Below are 20,653 nucleotides of genomic sequence, written 5' to 3' on the forward strand. Positions count from 1 at the left end.
CTGCCTCTCGCTCTCTGCCCGCCCGCCCCCCCGGACCACCCACCCTCTCCATGCCCTGAAATGCCTCCTCCTCACCCTCCCCACACCCAAAGACCCCTGCACCAGTGGAGCTCGGCCAGCACAAACTTGGCCAGCACGTCCCCAGAGCCCACGCTGAAACAGTTAGGCTGGCATAAGTCACTTGAGCCAGCCTATCTGCCTCCAGGGTGGCACGAAAGTGCTTTATGGCAGTTTTGCTACACCCCTGGGCCGGTGCAAGCAATTTGCACCTGTCTAACTACTAGTTAGGATTGTGCCCTTAGGAACTTAACCCCCCTCCCAAGCAGCCCGGCCTAACAATGGACTGCTCAGACCTGTGCCAGTGATTTAGCTGGTGCAGATCCAAGTAGCCCCATTACAGCAACTGAGACAATGCTCAGTGTAAGGGGAAAAGTATCCCCTTATCCCAGGTTGTGGCACAGCCACCTCCAACCCTGCACTAGATACAGCACAGGCCAGCCAGGGGGCCTGCTCCAGTGCAGGTTAAGATTGCGCTGCCCACCTTATATGTGTTGTCTGTAAACTGGGACCATTTCAATCTCACTAAACTAGCTAAGACCTCCATTTTAACTGGTTTAGGACTTGAAGAGTAAATGATTGCATATGAGAAGAGGAATAATGGATTTCTCACAAAGAAAGCACTATATTCATTTTTAATAAAGGAAGACTGCAACTCATTAGTGAAGGAAGAAATGGCTAATGTGGCAAACTGAAGATTGGGCTGCATTGCATAATTCAATTCTGCTTTTCAAGGAGATCCTTTCCAGAACGATTAGTTTCAAAATTCTACCCATGTTCATTATTTTGTTAGATTCACTTCAATGCATGCCAAAGTGTGTCAGTGGAAGACTCATTAAAATGCTCAGATGATCTTTGAAGAATTAGTAAAATGTTTCAAATATATTCTTGGACCTTCCTGATGTTTCCTGCCTATGGCACTTTTGAGTAATGAGGCCATCTACATTCATGAAATACAAAGACGGTCTGTAGGAAGCTATAAGGTACCTATTATATATTTAAATACATTAACAGTGGTACCTGCACATTGAATTGGAAGCCCCATGGTCTTGACCGGGTGAAATGTATGTTAAAAGAAATTCATCTTAAACTAGAGGAGGAAGAGAATACCATACTCAATGTTCTGTTTTTCATGTCACTATTATAGGGACACCGTAAAGGAGAAACATGACATTTATCCTTACAAATATGCTTTGATATAATGATTGTTCTGCCATTTATTTAGATAGACTCTGAGGTAAGCATTCCCAGCAATTCTCAGTCGTTTGAGAATGTTTTACAGAGGTTAATTACAAATTGAATGAAACAAATGGGATTCATAGAATGTTATTTGATAGGTTAAGGACTAAGGGTCAAAAACTTGGGCAAAACATCTGTAACCCTCAAACCATCTTTTTTTTTAAATGAAAACATTCCATTGATGTTGACAAAACTATTTTAGAGTGATGAACTTGAATTTTTATGAACTAAAACAGAATACACCAGGTCTACAACAAGCAACTCTGTGAATGTTATTTCATGATAAGTTGGATTACCTCCCCCCCCAACTGTATCATTTAGTCATTACTCCCCCATGACTCCTAACTGTATCATTTACACTTTCACAGAGTGATCATTAAACAATGGGAAAAAGTTCACACTTTAGCAAAACGAGTGCAAAGTTTTTTCAAAGCCTTCACACATCAAAATGAAAAAGAAGTTACTATCAAGGGGCTAAACGTAAAGTGAGAAGGAAACCAAATGTTGTTGAACAACTGTAAACTGTCATTGCAAATATGGTAAGAATGTTCATGAAATCCAAAGACTGCAATTATATTCATCAGTCTGGTTAGTCTCTTGTTTGAGCCAGGGATGGACAGATGGAGTGGTGAAGGAGGAAGGGGACACCAACCTAGCAAGTCACATCAGGTGAATCAACCCTGGTGATCCATGGGGTGACAGATGTCACAGCCAGATCGCCCTCACATCCAACAGGGGATGCAGCTTTGGATAGGCTTCGATAGACCAACTGGGACCATTGCCCAGCATGCCACTGAACTGATTGGCTCCTGCACACCAGTGTGATTTGCTGAGGCCTCACACGCATTGTTCGGGTGTTGGGAACTTGCATTGCTGAGTGTGAAAGAAAGGGTGGGTTGCTGGGGAAAGGGTTTATCCCAGAGGGAGAGGAGCAACACTCTCAGTGGGAAAGCCCAGCCGGGGATGAAGGTCTACAGATTGGAAGGGGTCTAGAATCACACATTCATAATGAATTTTGGTAGCAAACGAATTCGGTAACGGCCGTTGGGCATCCTTCCTGCTAACTGCTTCTGGCTGCTCCAATTTCTCTTTCCATCTCTGCCTCTCCCAAGTATTCTGCTTCTGTCCCACTAACTTTACTGGATTGTACAGCATTGATAAGACACGTTTTCTGAGCTAAAGTGAATCTCTCAGGACCTGGGACAGGCACATTCTCCCAGTAGGTGCTTTTGGATACACAACCCCGGTGTGATGGTATCTCAAGTTTCATAGCACAAAAAGCCTAACGGTTAACCCAATGTGCCTTCAGAATCATCTACTTTCAGCACAATGTACAGGTATAACCTAATAATTTGTGGATTTTTCATCTGGGGTTTTGCCTCAACGCGAATGAGAAGGGCACTTGAAATTGAAAGAAAAATGTCCCTTTACTCAGTGGTTTAAAAATAGCCTAACTTACCACTGTAACAGGAGAGCAACAGCAGGTAGGCAGGCTATAAATCTCCAAGGGCTTAGAACAACTTCGTTTCAGTTAGCTCTGAGGCAGGGCTTCAGAGGATTTTTAATAGGGGGTACAAAGATTCTTTTGGGCCCCCTTCTCAAGGAGAGAGGAGTAAAACAGAGTGGGGGAGGGAGGGTGGCGATGGGGATTGGTAGACCAGGGGCAGGGAGGGGGCAAAACAGAGTGGAAGAAGCTGGCAACAGCCAGAAAAAGTCTTTGGAGCCCAGGTCTACCGGGCTTTCCGATGCAGAGCCCAGGTCTACCTACCCATGCAGCATCAGCAGCTAGATGTGGTGATATGGAAACCAGATACACTCTTAGGCAGGGCTGCCAGATACAATGGAAGACAGAGTGCCTATACTTTTAATCACTGTATAGAAGCAGGAATTTGAACAGATGCTGAATTCCTTTTTAAACCCTTCCATATTGAGCTGCACCTGCCCAAATTCCCTCTTCTATAGAGTGATTAAAGGTATAGGCACTCTGTCTTCACCCTGCTCTTACGTCTCTCTAAAATCGAAAAGATATAGGTATCATATATAAAATCATGCAGAAAATTAGCATCATCATATTTAGGCTCACACTGGAATGTGTCCTGTGTGAACCAATATATACTTTGGCAGCAGCTGTAGTCCTGCAGCTGTGTCTCTGAGATCATATACATTCCTTCAGGGTAAGTGGATCTACAAGTCAAAGAGCTATTATAGCAGGCTGGTTTCCTCCCAGATTTGACACTATGTTAAGGAGTGTCATGTATGCATTCCTCGGCCCAGTGCTTATGGTTTGCAGCAGCCCCCAGCATCCCATGTGGGAAGTGAGTCTGGGTAAGACTGGAAAATGCAAAATCCCAGAAAATCTCTGGACCCCCACCTTTGGCTCCTGGGCCCCCCTTTGAACCCTGGGTCCAGGTACTAATTACCCCCTTTACATTCTCTTTGCATTGTTTCATGTGTTCCAGGGGGAAGGGAGGGGTTGCTTGCCTTAGAGTGTACTGAAACTTGGTTGTTCTAAGCCCCTGGAGATTGATTGCCTGCCTGCTGCCGCTCTCCCGCGTTACAATGGTAAGCAGGGCTATTTTTAACCACTGAGTAAAGGATCTTTTTTTTTTAAAAAAAAGTGGGTTTCATTTAATGCAGTTTTTGGCATCCACGGAGGCTCTGGGAACAGAACCGAGAGACAACCTGTGTGCCTGTCTTCCAGTGGCATAGCTAAGGGGGTGTAGGGGGTAGCAGTTTCACTGGGCATCAAACTTTAGGGGGACAACAAGCTGAGCTTGACACAAGTGACCAAAATGCACTAGTGACTAAAATGCACTACTGACCAAAAGCAGGGGTGGAGCTTACACTTACTTATTCGGCTACGCCTCCCTCACCAGCTAGTCTGCATGCATACGAGCTGCAAGTGACGGCTGATACTCTCCCACCTTCCTGTTGCCACAGTTCGAGTCTGGCTGGTTTCCATTTGGAACTTGGTAGGAATTTTTCTGTCTCACTGGATTGGCTGTTGGTGAGCAGTTTTTGTCTCCTACCTCAGATTGTTGTTAGGGCTGAATTTTTTTCTACTCTCTGTACCAACATGTCACTTTTGTTTTGCAAAAGGTTAGTGCAGGCACAAAGGCTCTTGGTGTGCACTCAGAGGTCAGTAAAGGCCAGGCAGGACCCACTTCCACTCCTCAGTTGCTCCCCAGCATGAGAGGCTTGCAGGGTAGCCCCAGCCTAAATCCACTGCTCTCCAGCCTGGAGTGGGCTTCTACATTTCTGCTGCCTCTGCACTCCCTTGCAGAGTCAATGATAAGGTAGTGTGGAGCACAAACGTCTGGAGCCCCCACTGGAAGACCAATAGGAGGGTTCAGTTCTTAATTTCATAGGGCACCACTACAGCGGTGGCTCTTTCCCTTATTGTGGTCAGCTGACCCTTGAATTGTGGGTGACACATGAAGGGAGGCCCACCAGATGACCCCGATAGATATAGATGTGGCTATAGAAATAGAGATTTCAGCGCCTTTCTAATGAAGTACCTTCCCTTCCACTTTTGTTCCAGTGAGCCCTAAAGCATGACCAAGTTTGGGAATAAAACTGCCTGTGTCAGTACAATAATTTAAAGAGATGTTTTTCTGAAGCGCAGTAATTTTTTTCTGTCTCTCTGACTTCTTTTCACTCAGGACTCAGCAAAAGTAGAACCACCTATTGAATATTCAGGGACTATGAGCAGTTCCCTTTCTGCTGAGTCTAAGTAAAACTGATTAGATCAAATAAAGGAAGATCTTTCATCCTATATTTTTGGCACATTTCAACATCTCCTGGGTAGGACATCTAACAGTTATTCTAATTGTATCTCTTCATCACTTATTCATTTATAATGACCAGTGATTTGGGACAAATTTAAACAAGGAGAGATATAACTTACAAAAATTTCCAAGAAATAGGACTACTCGGCTAGAGTTAAGAGAGCTAGAGAGCACTGGTGAAGTATCCTGACCACAGACCAAAGGGATAATGAGTTTCCATGCTGTGACAAAATGACTGTCACTATTTTTCTTTTGCACTGAATATGTGTGCATTTCTTATGCATTAGATACTGGCTGCTTTGGATACATTAAGCTAATTTTCTATCTACTTAAGCCACCTTTCCAGAAATCTCAATGATTTTTTTTTTTTTTGTTATGAATGGGACATAATGATAATGGTAGAAGATTGAACTTCAAAGCCCCACTTGCATTAGTGATTAAGAGGTCAATCTTATTGGGCTGTTAACACTGGTGGAACAAGTGTTCTACCAGTCTGACTGCCTTACAACAGTTACAGAAACCTTGCTGACAGTGCATGGAGTCTTTTGCCGCTGGAGCATGGGGGAGGCCAGAATTTTCTCCATATGCTGAATAATCGTCGTGGACCTGCCAACCCAGGTAGGAGAGCAGGGAAGACAGGATGGGCAGGTGGAGGTAGTGGGAGGGTGAAGTTTGTTATGTAACCATGGAAAAAATATAATTTCCTGACTGCAGTTAAATTGGCTGCAGTGTGTATCACAAAAAAAATTGCTATCACTTATTTACCTTTTTCGAATGTAGATATTTTGACTAGATGACACACTAATTAATGGCTCAATCCTAAATCCTTGTGCTGCAATGCAGCAGTTGTGTGGCCTCTGCTGAAAATTGTGGGGGGGTTTTGGCTGCTGGAGGTCTTCTTGCGGTTAGGGGACATTTGTTCCCTTGCCCCAGGGTAAGCCCCAGCAGCTGTTATGGGTCAACTCAGACCTGCACCAGCTCACATGCTGGTGCAAGTCCAAGTTGATCCATGAAGGTGGATCAGGACTGGGAAGGGGTTCAGGATTTGGTGTGTGCCACCAAACCCAAATCCACCCGCGTTCACACTCCCATCACTGTTTTGTTCTGCCTATTTCCTACCCAGTTCTTCCCCCTCTGCCCTTCCCCTGTCCCATTCCACCCCCTGCACAGACTTATCAGCTCCAGTAGGCTTTGGTGGGTCCACTGGCACAAGCAGCAAGGCTCTGGCCATTCTGCTGGTGCTTCATCAGCTAAGTGCTGGTGCTGAAGCACACTGTACAGCTGCTTTACAGCAGCCAGTAGTGGTGGAACACACACTCTGCTAGTGGGCAGCCCAATAGGATTGGTCTGTAAGGCTGCAATCTGATGCACAATTTCTTGGGAGTAAGTTTCATTGAATACAGTGAGACTAACTTCTGAGTAGATATGCATAAGATTGTGCTAAAAATCCCGCTGGAAAATACAGTAATTCCTGAATGATCAAATTAATATTTTAACTTAGCACACGAACATCATGAGAGTCCTCCGGCTTTCAATAAATAATTTTGTGTGATGTGATTTATTACAATGGCTTTTAAGAATATATAGATAGATAGATGGGGTGTCCAAATACTCGCAACACAATACTTAAATTGTTAGGCATAGGTTACTCTGGTTCAGCCTACAAACACAGAATGATTCCTTCCCCCCACAGAAACAGAGATTGAGGTCAAAGACCCCAATTTCTTCATTTAGACCTCTCTATCACCATTCCAAACATCATATTTTAACCTCTAAGTTTAAAGCAAGGAGGAAAGAATTGCGAGCATGACCTCCTTCATAGTTGGAGAAGAAAACAAAAGGCTTTTTTTGGTTGACCTGGAGTTTTACAACTTGCGTAAATATACAAGGGAGAATGAAGTGTTACCATGCCATAATTGAGGTGAGACTGGAAGCCATTTCGTAATTAGAACATGGCAGACCTCTCAGATTTGTTGATTGAAGCTGGAAGTGAACTATCCCCATTAGAAGTAACCCTCAGAATACAGTCAGATTCTGCCTCAGTGCCCTGAAATCTGGCCTTCTTCCCCAGCTGGGCCATCAGAAGATACTAGAAGTGAAAAAGCAAAACTTCACTTTGGTCTAATCCAAGATAAGGAACTATCTTCCTTATAGTTTGGGAGTCTGGGAATCAACAGAAGTTTATGAAGATAGGCATTTAACAGGTCAGCATTGTCTGCGTGCATTTTAAGGTAGTATTGCTATAACTTGGTGCATGTTCTGAGGTCTTTGTGGAATACAATATATGCCAAACTTCTGATGAAAATTATTCACAATTTATTTAACTTCCTCAAAGTTATTCTGCCCCTAAACTTATGCCCCTAAAATTGCTCCTATATCGATACCTCTTGCTAAAGGGCAGCAGATCACCCTTTGGTGCTAATATCTCTTTGAAATTTCAGTTTTTGGATAACACTTGCAAATCTTGATTTTTTTTAAAATTGTGCAACTAGTTCTACTCTCCCAAGAAAAGCTTCAGATATGGTTCTATCTTGGATAGCTACCTTTGTTTTAACATGCCTACTGATCCTTAACATACTTTCTTGGAAGTAGGTCTCACAGGTCATTTTCATATAAACGTACATAAGATCTGATCTGAAATAAGTGGGCTGTTTGTGCTGCTGTATTATTATATTATTTTATGAGAAGCCCCACACTCATGTTATTGATTTTTGGAGTTGTGTCTCAGACATGATAAAATGTTTTGTTTAAGAATCTAACACCCCAATTCCATGGGCATGAGATGCTGAAAGATTTCACAATCCATCACCATCAGCTCATCACAGTATATACCATTGCATCGCCCTTGCCTCTCCAGTAGGTGAGTTACATGTACTGAACATATAACATTCCACATTCACTTTTCCAATTCAAGACAAAGTAGTTGGCTGGACTAGGCAGAACAATATTCAGACAGCTTCTAGGGCTTCCCTCCAGTCCCTGCCCTTACTTCTCCTTGACCCAATGGCATAGCTAGAGGGGGTGCAAAACACTAAATTTTCCAGGGAGCCTCATTGTGGCTTGCAAGCAGCCCCTCCTCTTCCCCTTTGAAGCCATTCTGGGCAGGGGGCGCAAGACAGAGGGGGAGGGGCTGCTTGCACACCGTGGTGAGGCTCCCTGCAAGACTTAGTGCTTTGCACCCCCTCTAACTATGCTACTGCCCTGCCCTTCAAATTGTGCCGGTCTGTTAGCAACCATACAGATGCATAGAACTCAGTGCATACTAGCTTAAATATTTTCAACTTCATATCCTCATTGAAAACATACAGAAAACTGAACATATGTCTATTGTGATACTTTGAATCTCATCATTACAGACATGAATCTCACCATTACAACATACAGACATGGGAGTATGTTGCTATTTTTATTTTTATTGCATGTATTCTAACTACTTTTGCTCCGAAGGCATGATTTTATCTATTTCTTCAGGGAACAGCAGTATACCTTGCATGGATCCTTAAAAGCTTCCTCTCTTAGTATATTTATATTGTCCATAAGTGCTACTGTTTCCCAAATTGTAGAAAGGCTTTCCTTTCCAAATCCATGTTACTATTTATTTAGTCACTGGTTACCAGCTAAAAATACATTTGCTCTTTGTTCACATTGGTCTTTAACTGTGCCCAAAGACTTGTCACTTGACAACATAGCCAAAGGCAAAGGGGAGCAAATGCGAGAGACATTCCATTCATCCTAATGAGCTCTGGGCTTATCCAAAGTCCTTTATGATAGTTCTGAGCTCTTGGTAGGACAAATTACAGGATTGTCTACTCTCTTCCCTGGGCAGTAACAGACTGAATTCCATTTGCAGAGCTGCCACAGCCCCAGGTGGCCACCAACATCTCTGTATGGATTAGTTTATGCTGTTCCTGACCCTGGGCAATGAACAGCCACTCCACTGTGCCCTCCTTGATCTTTCATTTATGGATTAATTTATACCCTGCCTTTCACCAATGGATTCAAGGCAGCCAGCAGAACAGATTAAAAATACAAACACATATTAAAATGCAATTAAAAATTATAAAATGCACAGTAAGGTCAAATAGCTAATAGAAACAAACCAGAAATGCAGCACTAAATCAACATCTTAACAATCTCAAAGAGGTCCCCCTCCAGTCAAAGCCTGGCTTGGTAAATACATATAAGTAAGTCTTGAAAGCCTTCAAACAGGCTGGAAGGAAGGAGCATTGCAGCCACCCTGGAAGTATAGAATTTAAAAGTCTGGAGGGACAACACACAATAACGTAGCTGGGGTGAACAGTAAGTATTAAGTATTAAGTATTGCAGGTGCTGCAGTGCACCATGTAAGTGCCCCCCCCCCACTCACAGAACCATTCTGGGCAATGACAGCAGCACATGCATTCACCAAACCAAACAGTGTCTCCCCCTTGTTGCTCTCACTGCCCAGAATGGCTCCAACAGTGAGTGGGAGGGGCTACTTACACTGTGAATTGTGGTACCTGAAGTACATACCATTTTGTCCCCCTCTAGCTATGCTACTGGCACCACAGAAAGGACCCTGCTCCACAATCATGTCAGTCAGGTTCAGCTGATGATGGCACATGGAGAAGTCCCCAATACCATCAGATTTCAATGGATACTGTTTTCCAGGGCTTTTCACCTGTGACATTTGCTGCTGCAGTTACTCATTCTTAGGCAATACCTTATTCTGCAGCACGTCCATAGACACATTATAAATCACGCATGTTTGCACATTACTTGATTTCTGACCACTTAATGCCACTTATGGTGCAATCCTAATAGGGTCTTACATTACCAGAACTAGTGTTCCGACAGCATAGGCTCTTTATGGCTATTACAAAGTACAACACACCATTCTGGAAGCTCAGCCACCACAAGCCAGGCCCATGCATAAGTGGCCCATCCATTTCCCTTGGTGCCAGTAAGCCAGCACAGGAGATAGAAGGGAAATTGGGGAGGAAAAGGGAGATCAGGGCTGTGAGGAGGGCAACTGAGGTCAGGAAGAGAAAAGCCGCCAATATGCTATCCCTCCTTATGGCCTCAATCTGCCTTCATGGATCCACTTGGACTTGTGTCAGCTATATACCTGGTGCAGGTCTGAGTAGTCTCATTCATGTGTTGAGGGCTTACCACCAGGCACTGGAACAAACATTCCCTTATCTGAAGGAGACAACCAGAGTCTGAAACTCCCATGCAGTTTCCCGTTGGCATGGCTGCATCACTGAGGACGGAGTTATGTGAGATTGGGCTGCCCCTGTGTTACAATACACAGAACTGGCCCAAGCCTTCCTGGCATCTGAACCTCAGGTGTGCCAAATGCTGAGCCCCCACTTCTGTGGTGATGGGCCAGCTTCTGCTCCTTCCAGTAGCTGAACTGGAAAAGGAAAAGGGGAATGAAATAGAAGAGGAAGCATGAATGAGGAGACAGTGGTGAACAAGAGTGTCTTCTCTCCTTCACATGTTGTCTTCTGTTCCATCCACCACTTCTTTTTCCAATCCAGCAAGTGGGAGGGAGGAATGGAGGTGAATGATCAGATGGAGGTGGGTTCCCTGCCAATCTGCTGCTCAAGGCAACTGTCTGAACTGGCCTCCTGAGTCGGCTGACCCTGACATTACACTTACTGTGAAACTGGAGTCAGTGTGACTTCTCTAATGGAAAAAGAGAGTTTGTGTGTGTGGGGGGGGGGAGGGGGGAGCTCATCCAGCAGAAAATCTAATTCTAGCAAAGCTATTTGACTTCAGCACCGCAACACTCCGCCATTTTGTGAACTTTTAATTCATTATAAGCTGTGCAGTCTCCCACTCCAGTGCCAAAGCACATTTTTATCTTGATGTAAAAGAATATGGCAAAAAAACTAGGAGGACTATCAGCCCATCCATTATATGTTGACTTCAAATTGTGTATTTGTCCTTGAATCAGGACTTGGGGACTATCACATAGAGAGTACATGATGGAGGCATATATTCACCAATCATTTCGGAATGTCCTTGCTCAAACCAAGTTCGTTTTACAACCCCCCTCCCCAAACTTAAGATCTTTTCAATAAAGGAAAGTGATTACACCAGGAGAGCAGTCACTTAACTGGCAGTAAATTGATGGATAACACTGTTATGCAAATAGAAACCAATTGTACTTGAGTATGGGAGGATTTCAGGACAAAGATGTCAAGGTGTCAAGCACCCCATTAGCTTTCCTTTAGATGAAGAAAGAATGTTCCTACTACAATATAAATAAATTAATGGGTAAGTGAAGTATTTCACTGGGCATGAGAAAAAAATACCTTCTGGAAAATGAGTAGCACAGAAAATCTGCCTAAGGAGGCCCTATTGTGCATATGGATGCACAGAAATAAGGACAACGTGATGAAATAGGATCTCAATGATTCCACACACCATTTTTTGAAAGATTAAAGGCTGGTTCACACATCTTGTTCACCACTGGATAACTGCAACATCCACTAATGAACTTCACAAATGCCACATCTGTGCCACAGATGATCTAATGCCACAGATGGCAATGCAACATCATGTCACACACAATGTTTTTCAGGAGTCAGTTGACACTTTTAGCTGCAAGTCAGCAAGTGTCCAGTTATCAAATGCAGAGGAACAAGTGACAAATGCATGTTGGAATCAATCCTAAATGATAAACCATGATTGAAACTAAACCATGCTTTAAACCATGATTCAAAACTTATTAGGAACTGGATGAGAGAATTCACTTTCAGGAGGGTAGAAATAGGCAAGAAGAACTATGCATCTTGCAAGCTGTCCCCTAATTTACCAAACCATTGATTGGAGGAGGTTAGGATGATGTTCGTATGAGACCTTGTACAATATCAGGGATGTTCTTTAATTGATTAGCTTAGGAGGGAGCCATGGAAGGAGATGGGGATTGTGATGCTGTCAGAAGTGTAAGTGATGAAAGGGGCAAAGAGACATATTGCGACTTTGGGAAGTCTGGTAGGAAAAACAGACAAGCTATAGAAAATGGGAGAGAGCAGAGTTAAAAACATATTTCTGTTTCTGCAGTTACCACCTGGTCCTTGTATTTTTAAAAATGTATTGTTTTATTCTAGCTTCATTATGTTGCAGCCTCATTATGCTATATCTGAACATTAGTGGGAAGATAATGCATAAATGGCTCACGCCCTTAACATTGCTCACAGACAAAACATTCTCTGAGTTGGGGGTGTGCTGAGAGGCATCTATTAAGTCAAGCTTAGCATTTGGATGAGTTCTCTGTAAAAATAGATGTTTCTATCTATTGTTCCACTGGCAGGAACACCCTGTAACAGCTGCAAGGCTGCAATAATTTCCACTTATATACTGCAGTGTTAACAGAATGTGTGCTTTTTTACATGCCATTTTATCGTGCTGGGCAAGAAGAAGCCATATTGAAGTTTTAAATATGGATGTCTCTGAGTAAAGTAGAAGTTAAGACAAAAAAGCAACCTCAGAGAAATTAAAACATACATACAAAAAGCACTAGGAAGACAATAAGGTTGTACAGAATTAGGAGAAAATTCAGAACTATGTTATGATTGTTGCTGTTACTAATATTTATATACCATTTTTCAACAAGAATGGTTTCAAAGGAGTTTACATAGGAAAGGACTGCAATCTAGAAAGGAACACAAGAGAGAGACACCAGCAACAGCCATCAGTTGCTCTCCCCCTGCCAAATTTACAACAGCCACCATCTTAAAAGATGCATTTTACTGCTTTTATTTTAAATATTTATCTGTATTTTAATGTATGGATTGTTAGCTGCCTTGAGTGTCCGTCAGGGAGAAATATACACATACATATATACATATATATATACAATTTTATATATACACACTTGTGTGTGTGTGTGTGTGTGTGTGTGTAACGAAAAAAGAGATTGGTGATAATTTAAAGACCAGGCATAAGCTTTTGTGCATAGGATTTGCCTTCTCAGGTGCATCAAGGATTGGTTTCAGCTGGCATAGATCTCCACATGAGTATACAGGAAAGAAAATGTAAACAGGTGGGCCACAAGGTTATGAAATGCAAAAGAGGTAGAGCCTGTGACTGACATGCCTTTTCAAAACTCAAATATATACAAGATAAGCAGGGATGTCACTGAAGCTTGTAAATAGCAACACATACAAGCAGTACATGACTGTATTTCATGGCGAACTCACTTGCCCCAGAAAACAGTCTTCTGGTCATGATATCGGTTCGAGAATGCTGCAAAGGTATATCACTGCAGACCAGGTGCTCAAAAAGGCAGCTGCTGAGTTGGCAGACATTTTGCTCATTGCTCTCAATTGGTGGAACATATGGAAAGAGAGATCTTGGGTGAGAAGAGGAACAGTGTTTACTTTGAGTGTCAACTTTGAAAAGAGTTTAATGTTTTGATTGGCTGAGCAAATTATCTTTTTTTTTTTTAACTTAGTTAAAATTCTTGGAGTGTAGTTCTTCAGGGTCCTAGTTAAGCTACTACTCTCTCTGGCCCTTGCCAGTGTGTCTGCAACGGTTGCTCCTGCCTTGGTCTATTTGGTCTGCTTGGTATCATTATGACACAGCACAGAGTCTTCATTCCACAAGGGTTCTACTATCCATCTTATTCCCTATATTATTTTACCTCATGTTTTGGAGTTCAAGGAAGGCTTGTTGTTCTCCACTAGTAGGAGAACAACTACTAGGAATATGGACAGCATCTTTTTGGCGGATTGGTTACGCCTCATCCACATCTCATGTACCATATTTTACACCTTTTCAGACCTGAGGTCATGCATCAACCACTTGAGGGATGTGACATGTTTCCTGCTGATTTCAGAGAAGACTGACTGGAGCCTGATTGATGGAATTTGGGTGAAAGGTGCAATTAAGACTGAAACTGAAATTGGGCATAACTCACAGCCCAATCCTATCTTCCATCATGCTATGCATGTAGCTGCTTCAACACAGCATACACAATGGTTGGGGGAGGGCAATCAGACAGCCAGCAAGACGCAAGCAAAAATATTTTTTATTCACCTCCCAGTAGGCTGCTAGGACACACACTAGCTATTTTGCCAGTGAAAGTTTGAGGAGAGGAAGAGGGTGTAGTGGGTTGAAAAAAAAAAGGATCAAGCATGCACCTCTGCTGCTGGGATCCACCCACTCCAGCCTCCTCCCCACCTCCTGCCTTCCACCTCCTTAAACATTCCCCCCCACCTGTTCACAATCTGCCCTCTCCGCCACCTTACCTGGGTTGGCAGAGCATCCAGATGAGTATGGCTTGCGTGTAGCACTGCTCTCCAATTCTGCCAATGGCTCCTTCATGAATGATGATGGTGAGGGTTTTGAGAGATCTGCTGCATAGGGCCTTGATAGTATTGGGCTGTTCGTGATTCAACAATATGACTTAAGCATATTTAGGGATGGAGTTTAGGGATGGGCCATCTTGGAGCCAATCAAAGGAAAGAAGATCTCTCAAGACTGAAGTTAGGATTTTCATTTTAATACCTGTGACTCATTGTTCCACAGTAGTGAGCTGAAAATATTTAAGTTCTATTCAACGTGCTGTCACCCATGCTTGAGAGAGTGATTGTTCAACTTGGTCTGTTGCTAGCTTGTAACAATCCTAGTGATGCCTCCATTAAATACAGGGCATAATAATGGAGTGGCTTGATAGCAATATTATCTACATTGACGCCAGTGACCCAGTTTTGTGTCATGTCCTTTCAATGTAGTGTACCCATTTTAGTGTTCATGTTCTGCCTTTTGTTTCATCCCTGAAATGCTGAAATTGACTTGAACTTTTCAAAATGGCTATTCAGTTTCGAGAACAAGAGCCTTGCTCTTGAGGTCTGACTTGAGCAATCAATTTGGTTGGAAACTTCCAATTTAGGGGGAAAAAAACAAACAAAACTCACATCTGCCCCAAGATAAAAAAAAAAAGCATCATGTAAACGTGACCTTTACAAAAAAGCAAATTACAAGTTGGGAAACACACACGAGAGAGAGAGAGAGAGAGAGAGAGAGAGAGAGAGAGAGAGAGAGAGAGAGAGAGAGAGTCCAATCATTTGATGAAAAAAGAGCTTATACCTTTTGAATAGCAACCTTGTCATATAGTCCACATAGTCCTGCATCTAGTATTTTGTTCCCAGATTGCAGTTTGCTGTGGAACCTGCTCCATGTGGCTGGCTGCCATACAGTGGCTTATAAGAAAGAACCCTACCATGCTGCAACACAGTCTCCAAACCTACAAGGCAGATCCCAGTTCCACTAACAGACTAATGTATCCATCTACATTACTGTATCAAAAGATGAGAGAGAAGATGCTTACCAAACAAAAATCTGCTTGCTTGGTTGGTTTGGCCTCATAGTTCACAGTAACCAAGAGGTTCATCTAGAATGGATTAAGGACTATTATGGAACCTAGCTTCAAGCACCTACAAACACAGTGTTTCCCTCTTTACTTTTTGGTCATGGAGTAATATTCAGAACAGTTGCATGTCACCCTCAGGTGTGCATGAGTGGAAAGGCCCTTTCATTCCAACAAGTGGGGGTGAATGGAAATGTCACTAGCTGTCCCCTTTGTTGGCTGATTCTGCACCATAACACACATTCTTCTTTGGGCCTTCTGACTCTTGCCACTTTTTTAAAGGGGAAGACTGGATTCCACAGCACTGAAGTTGAGAAAACTTCTGAGAGTAGTGCGCTGCTTGTTGTATTCCAGATCTATATCACAGATATTAACAGTGTTCACACTGCATTTTAGCTAACAACCATGTTTAAGTTCTGGAAGGGTTTTTTCTGCAGATTGGGTTGGCTAGTGACTGCTGAATCATTCTTGCCATCCTTTTAATGTTTTCCTAATACAAGTCCTCACTTAAAGTTGTTTTATTCAACCTGGTTTTGTTTTAAAGTTCATTAGCAGTGACCTCCATGTCCTCCCTGTCTGCACATTGTAGGGCTACCAGAAGCCACTTCTGGGTTACTCCGGGACTGCAACCCACTTCCTTGCCTTTGTTGTGCCCAGAATGTCTTGTGGTAGCTTCTGCAAGGCATTCTGGGGCCCAACAATACTTTGCTGAGCTATAGGGAAGTGGTCAGTGAACCTTCCACTTGAAAAAGTACGTATTATTAATCCAACCGATGGTAAAATTGGTTTCATTATAAGTCATTTTATTTGCAGTTTCCAAGAACTTATTAAAGTTCTAAGAACTTTAAATAACATTATTCAGACTGTGGCTTTTGGATTGGTTCTAATAAACCAGGAGAGAAACTTAAGATGTTAGTGTGGTCTGAGTAAAATAATATATAAGTAAAATAATCTATAACAATATTCTTGTTCCTGCAACCTGGGATTGACTACACAATCATCTAGTACCATTCAAATCTGTTATTGTACCAGCCGGTTTTCACAGATATGTTTAACTTTCAAGGATCACATTGTTTGAAAAATGAAATTTTAGGTGCCGTAAAGTACTGAAAGGTAGGCTAAAAGCAGGCAAGATTGAATAAATTGTAGATGTTAACGAAACCCTGTAATGAAGATGCATTAATTTTTAATGCAATTTTAAGTAAAGTGTATTAATACTTTATGTGTCCTTTTAAGGTTCTGGAGGCAAAAGCTCTGTACTTATGCTAATTATAATGCAAACACATTTTCGCTTGATCCTGTGGCTATATCTTTGACTGCCATTCCCTGTATTTAATTTAGTAAACAATTTTTAAATTAAGTATTTATCTGATTTTATATTAAAAATAGAATATGCCAAAGGTATGTCATGTACTTTACCACTAATGGGTACAGAGAGATGGAATTTGTGAGGAGAATATTGTGAAAGAGTAATAGAAAATCTACAAAAGTTGACGACTGTGTGAGATTGTTTAATTTTTATACTTGCATAAACTATAGAAGTATTATAGCTTGACGTCGCTGCTTTAGGACATTGTCAGTGCTGAAACAATTAAACCATTAAGCAGCAGTCAAACCACAAGTGCACAGTGTAGCCACATTGTCGTACACTTGTCTAGAATGCTGCACTGTGTTTTAGATCAGTATTTCCCAAACTGTGGGTCTCAGCTCATTGATGGGTTGCGACTGAATGTGCAGCGCATCGTGACTCAGTGCTTACTATCATGCTGCGAAGCATTACTGGGAGTCATCAAAGGCTACTTCCAGGTTACGCCAGGCCTGCAACCCATTCCATTGGCCTCCGCAGGCCCCAGAATGCATTGCAGAAGCATCTGGAAATGACTTGCAGTTTGCTTTGCTTTAGCTTTGTCCTTTGTGGCATCATTATATTAACAGCTTTCTCTTTTGACACATCCTGTGCACTTGATGAATATGTTTCATTTGGAGGGGCAGTCACCACATCTGTGGAACTTCAGTTTTGGCTCTTGGCTCATCTGGAGTGAATCTGCTGTCACTGATCGAATTAGCAGGAAAGAAATGTCATGAACCTATTTTTTCTATCAACTGTTCTTGACTATTCCAGGATCCATCAGCCATCACAAGTTTTGGCTATTCAAAATGCAGTGTATGGTAATGATTTTGACTTGTTGCAAGGCAAGGTTGGATCCTGTAGAGTTTGGTTGATTTTCAGATTTTGCAGGCTACTGGTGCAAAATTATGCATGTCTACTGAGAAATAACAGCCAAATCCTATAGTTCTTGGCACCTGGAGGGACAGTGGCACCGAAATGGTGACCACTGTATCCAGTGAGCAGAAGGAAGCCACTAGAGGTCTTCTGAGGGGAAGGGGAAGTTTGTCCCCTTCCTCCAAGGAAAGCCCCAGGTCCCACAACTCTCAAGTCTACACCAGCTATTTTGCTAGCTCAGACTTGAGAGCCTCCATGTTGAGCTTTCCAGCCCAACATGGAGGATAGGATAGGATCTGGCGGAGGAGGCTCTCTGTTCTCCCTCCCATCCCGGGTCTCTGTTCCACCCTCCCCCACCACCTGAATGCCTCCCCCCACCCTGAAAAGCCACACCGCCGCTGGCACTCTTACCTTGCTCCAGTGGCCACACAGTGTCCTCCATCCAGAGCTGGACCATTGCGGACTGGCGGTGGCCCAGCGTCAGTGCTCTCTCTTCCCATGGTGCCATAAATGTGCTTTTCAGCGCCAACTAAGGGACTGTAGGATTGGGCCCTAAGTCCCATTGTTTTTCTGTTGTTGACTATCTCACCCAGATATCTAAGCAAAAGATGCTTTGTAAATAATCTAACTCTCTTCATTGATGCCAGATCACAAAATATAAATTCTTGGCTGATGTTCAACTGCATTTCAAATGATTCCATGCAAGAACAAAAATGGTACTGCTTAGAAATCCCCCTAGTATGTCAAATTTTCACAGTAGAAGTATAAGTCAGGCATGCCCACCATGGATGTTGAGAACATTCTTGGCATTACAAAATGTGTTCATTGAAGATAATGGGCAGCACAACCCAGAAACGACTTAATAATTTGGATTTGAAGTGAACAATCTCTGTCGTTTCTGCCCAACAGCACAGCACATCAATTCTTTGCTTCAAGTTATTGCATATTGATGGGATACTTTGCTACTGACAAGCAACCAAAAAATAAGTCAGCACTTATGCAGTCAAAGTGGCTCAAAGTGTAGGAAGGTTAATGCCTCAAACTAGGTTTAAATTAGTTCACTTTTTTTTGGTATAATTGCATTTTTGCATTAAACTTGTTTTAAGCAGGAAAATATTTGAGTCAGAGTTCCTAAAGGCTTATGAGTGTGTCCGTCCCTGCATGCGCATGAGAGTATCAAGCCAGAGAACAGAAAACCTGCTATGCTTCAAAAACCATGGCTTAAAATAAAAATGGCCATAACTCTCATAAGTTTGCAAAGGTCAGTGCAAGATTGAAAAATAGCCCGAAATCATGAAGAGTCACTGAGAAGGTGATAGGTTCCGATAATGAACTGGAAACTTATAGGCTTCCAAAAGAACACAGTTTCGTCAGTGAATCACTGAAGTCACAATCCTAACAGTGGTTTGTGCTGGTGAAGGAAGTGCTCTTCTTGTATGCGCTGTCACAAATATGTCATACAGCACATTATGACACCAAACCATCAAGGCCAAAGCCCTCCTGCTGGTGCCAGTGCAAGGTGTGGCTCCTGCCAGAGAAGGTAAGGTCCACGTCAAACACTGCAAGGGCAGGGCGAGGAGGGGGAGCAACTGGGCAGGTGGAGAGTGCTGACGGGGCAGAGGATGGGCATATCGGGGCCAGGAGGGGATGGGGTTGTCAGCACTAATACATGCTGTATCCTAACCATCATCCTGGGCCTGATCCACTAAAATGGGACAATGCAGACTTGCACCAGCGATATTGCTGGTGCAGGCCTGAGTAGCCCCACTGCAGCTGGAGCTTACCCTAGGGCATTGGGTGGCTTACCCTACAGAAACCTCCAGCAGCCAAAATTCCCCCAGAGAATGCAGTGGAAGCAGTGCCAGCACCACTGTATCAGTGTGTGTGGGAAGTTAGGTAGGATTGGGCTGTGGAGTCCTTGAAAGTTCTGTTATTTTGCTTGGCTTTCTAAAAGAAACTTCAATGAAAATTCCTAACTCCTTTACCAGTCACAGGATAGAATCATACATGAAAGATGTGCAATGTGACATTCATTGCAAATTGATACTTATCAATCGTGATTGATGAAAAAGATTAGGCCTAGATTATTTTGCCAAATACTCTCCAAAGATACAGCAAAGTATCTACTTCAATCCAGGTGGTGATTCTTACATGGTGCCCTACTACAGGCCATCTTCACCACCTCTTCTCTCAGTGCTAGGATCGCACTGCTGGGAGCCTTGGAGCAAAACTCTGCACTGGGTTGCTGATGGCATCCTCTGCCCTCTTTCTGATGGCACATTGAGTGCCACAACTGACACTGCTCCTGAGGATTTAAGGTCAATTCTGCTGGGTGGGCTCTGATAAGTGTTTGCTTGGCCTTCTAAAAGAAACATCTATGAAGAGTCCTAATTCCTTTACCAGTAACATGATAGAATCATACATGAAAGATGTGCAATGTGACATTCGTTGCAAATTGGTACTTATCAATAGCCCTTGATAAGTATCAAGCTTGGCCCTTGACTGTGCCTAAGCTGGTTGACCCCTGATATCGCCACTCCCCTTCCTCCTTTATATCTGTTGGTGGGGAGTGTTTGCAGTGGCCATTAGGAATACAGGTATGAACATGACTGGAGTATCTGGAGATACTGGAGATCATGACAAATGTAGTTCCCATGGTGCTTTAACACTACTGCACAGGTTCTGCTGCACATCCTTTAACTATGCTGCACAGGTTCAGAACATGCTTTCTCCCTCTTCTGATATGGCACAGAGCAGTGTTTCTCAAAGTTTGTCCCCTGCCATACTACTTTGCATGGTCCACCTATTGGAAGTACCGCTGCAAGTTACTGGTGATGATGTCATTTCATTACCAGTTCCTTCCAAATTGGGAGGCCGGACACAATGCCACAAACACAAGTAAGAGGCTCAGGGCAGACAGGAGGGCTTTTTTTTGTGCATACAAAAAGCATTTGCTGGAGCTCTGCCTGGCAGGCACCTTAC

Source organism: Tiliqua scincoides, chromosome 4 (genome assembly GCF_035046505.1).
Source record: "Tiliqua scincoides isolate rTilSci1 chromosome 4, rTilSci1.hap2, whole genome shotgun sequence".
NCBI classification, from domain to species: Eukaryota; Metazoa; Chordata; class Lepidosauria; order Squamata; family Scincidae; genus Tiliqua; species Tiliqua scincoides.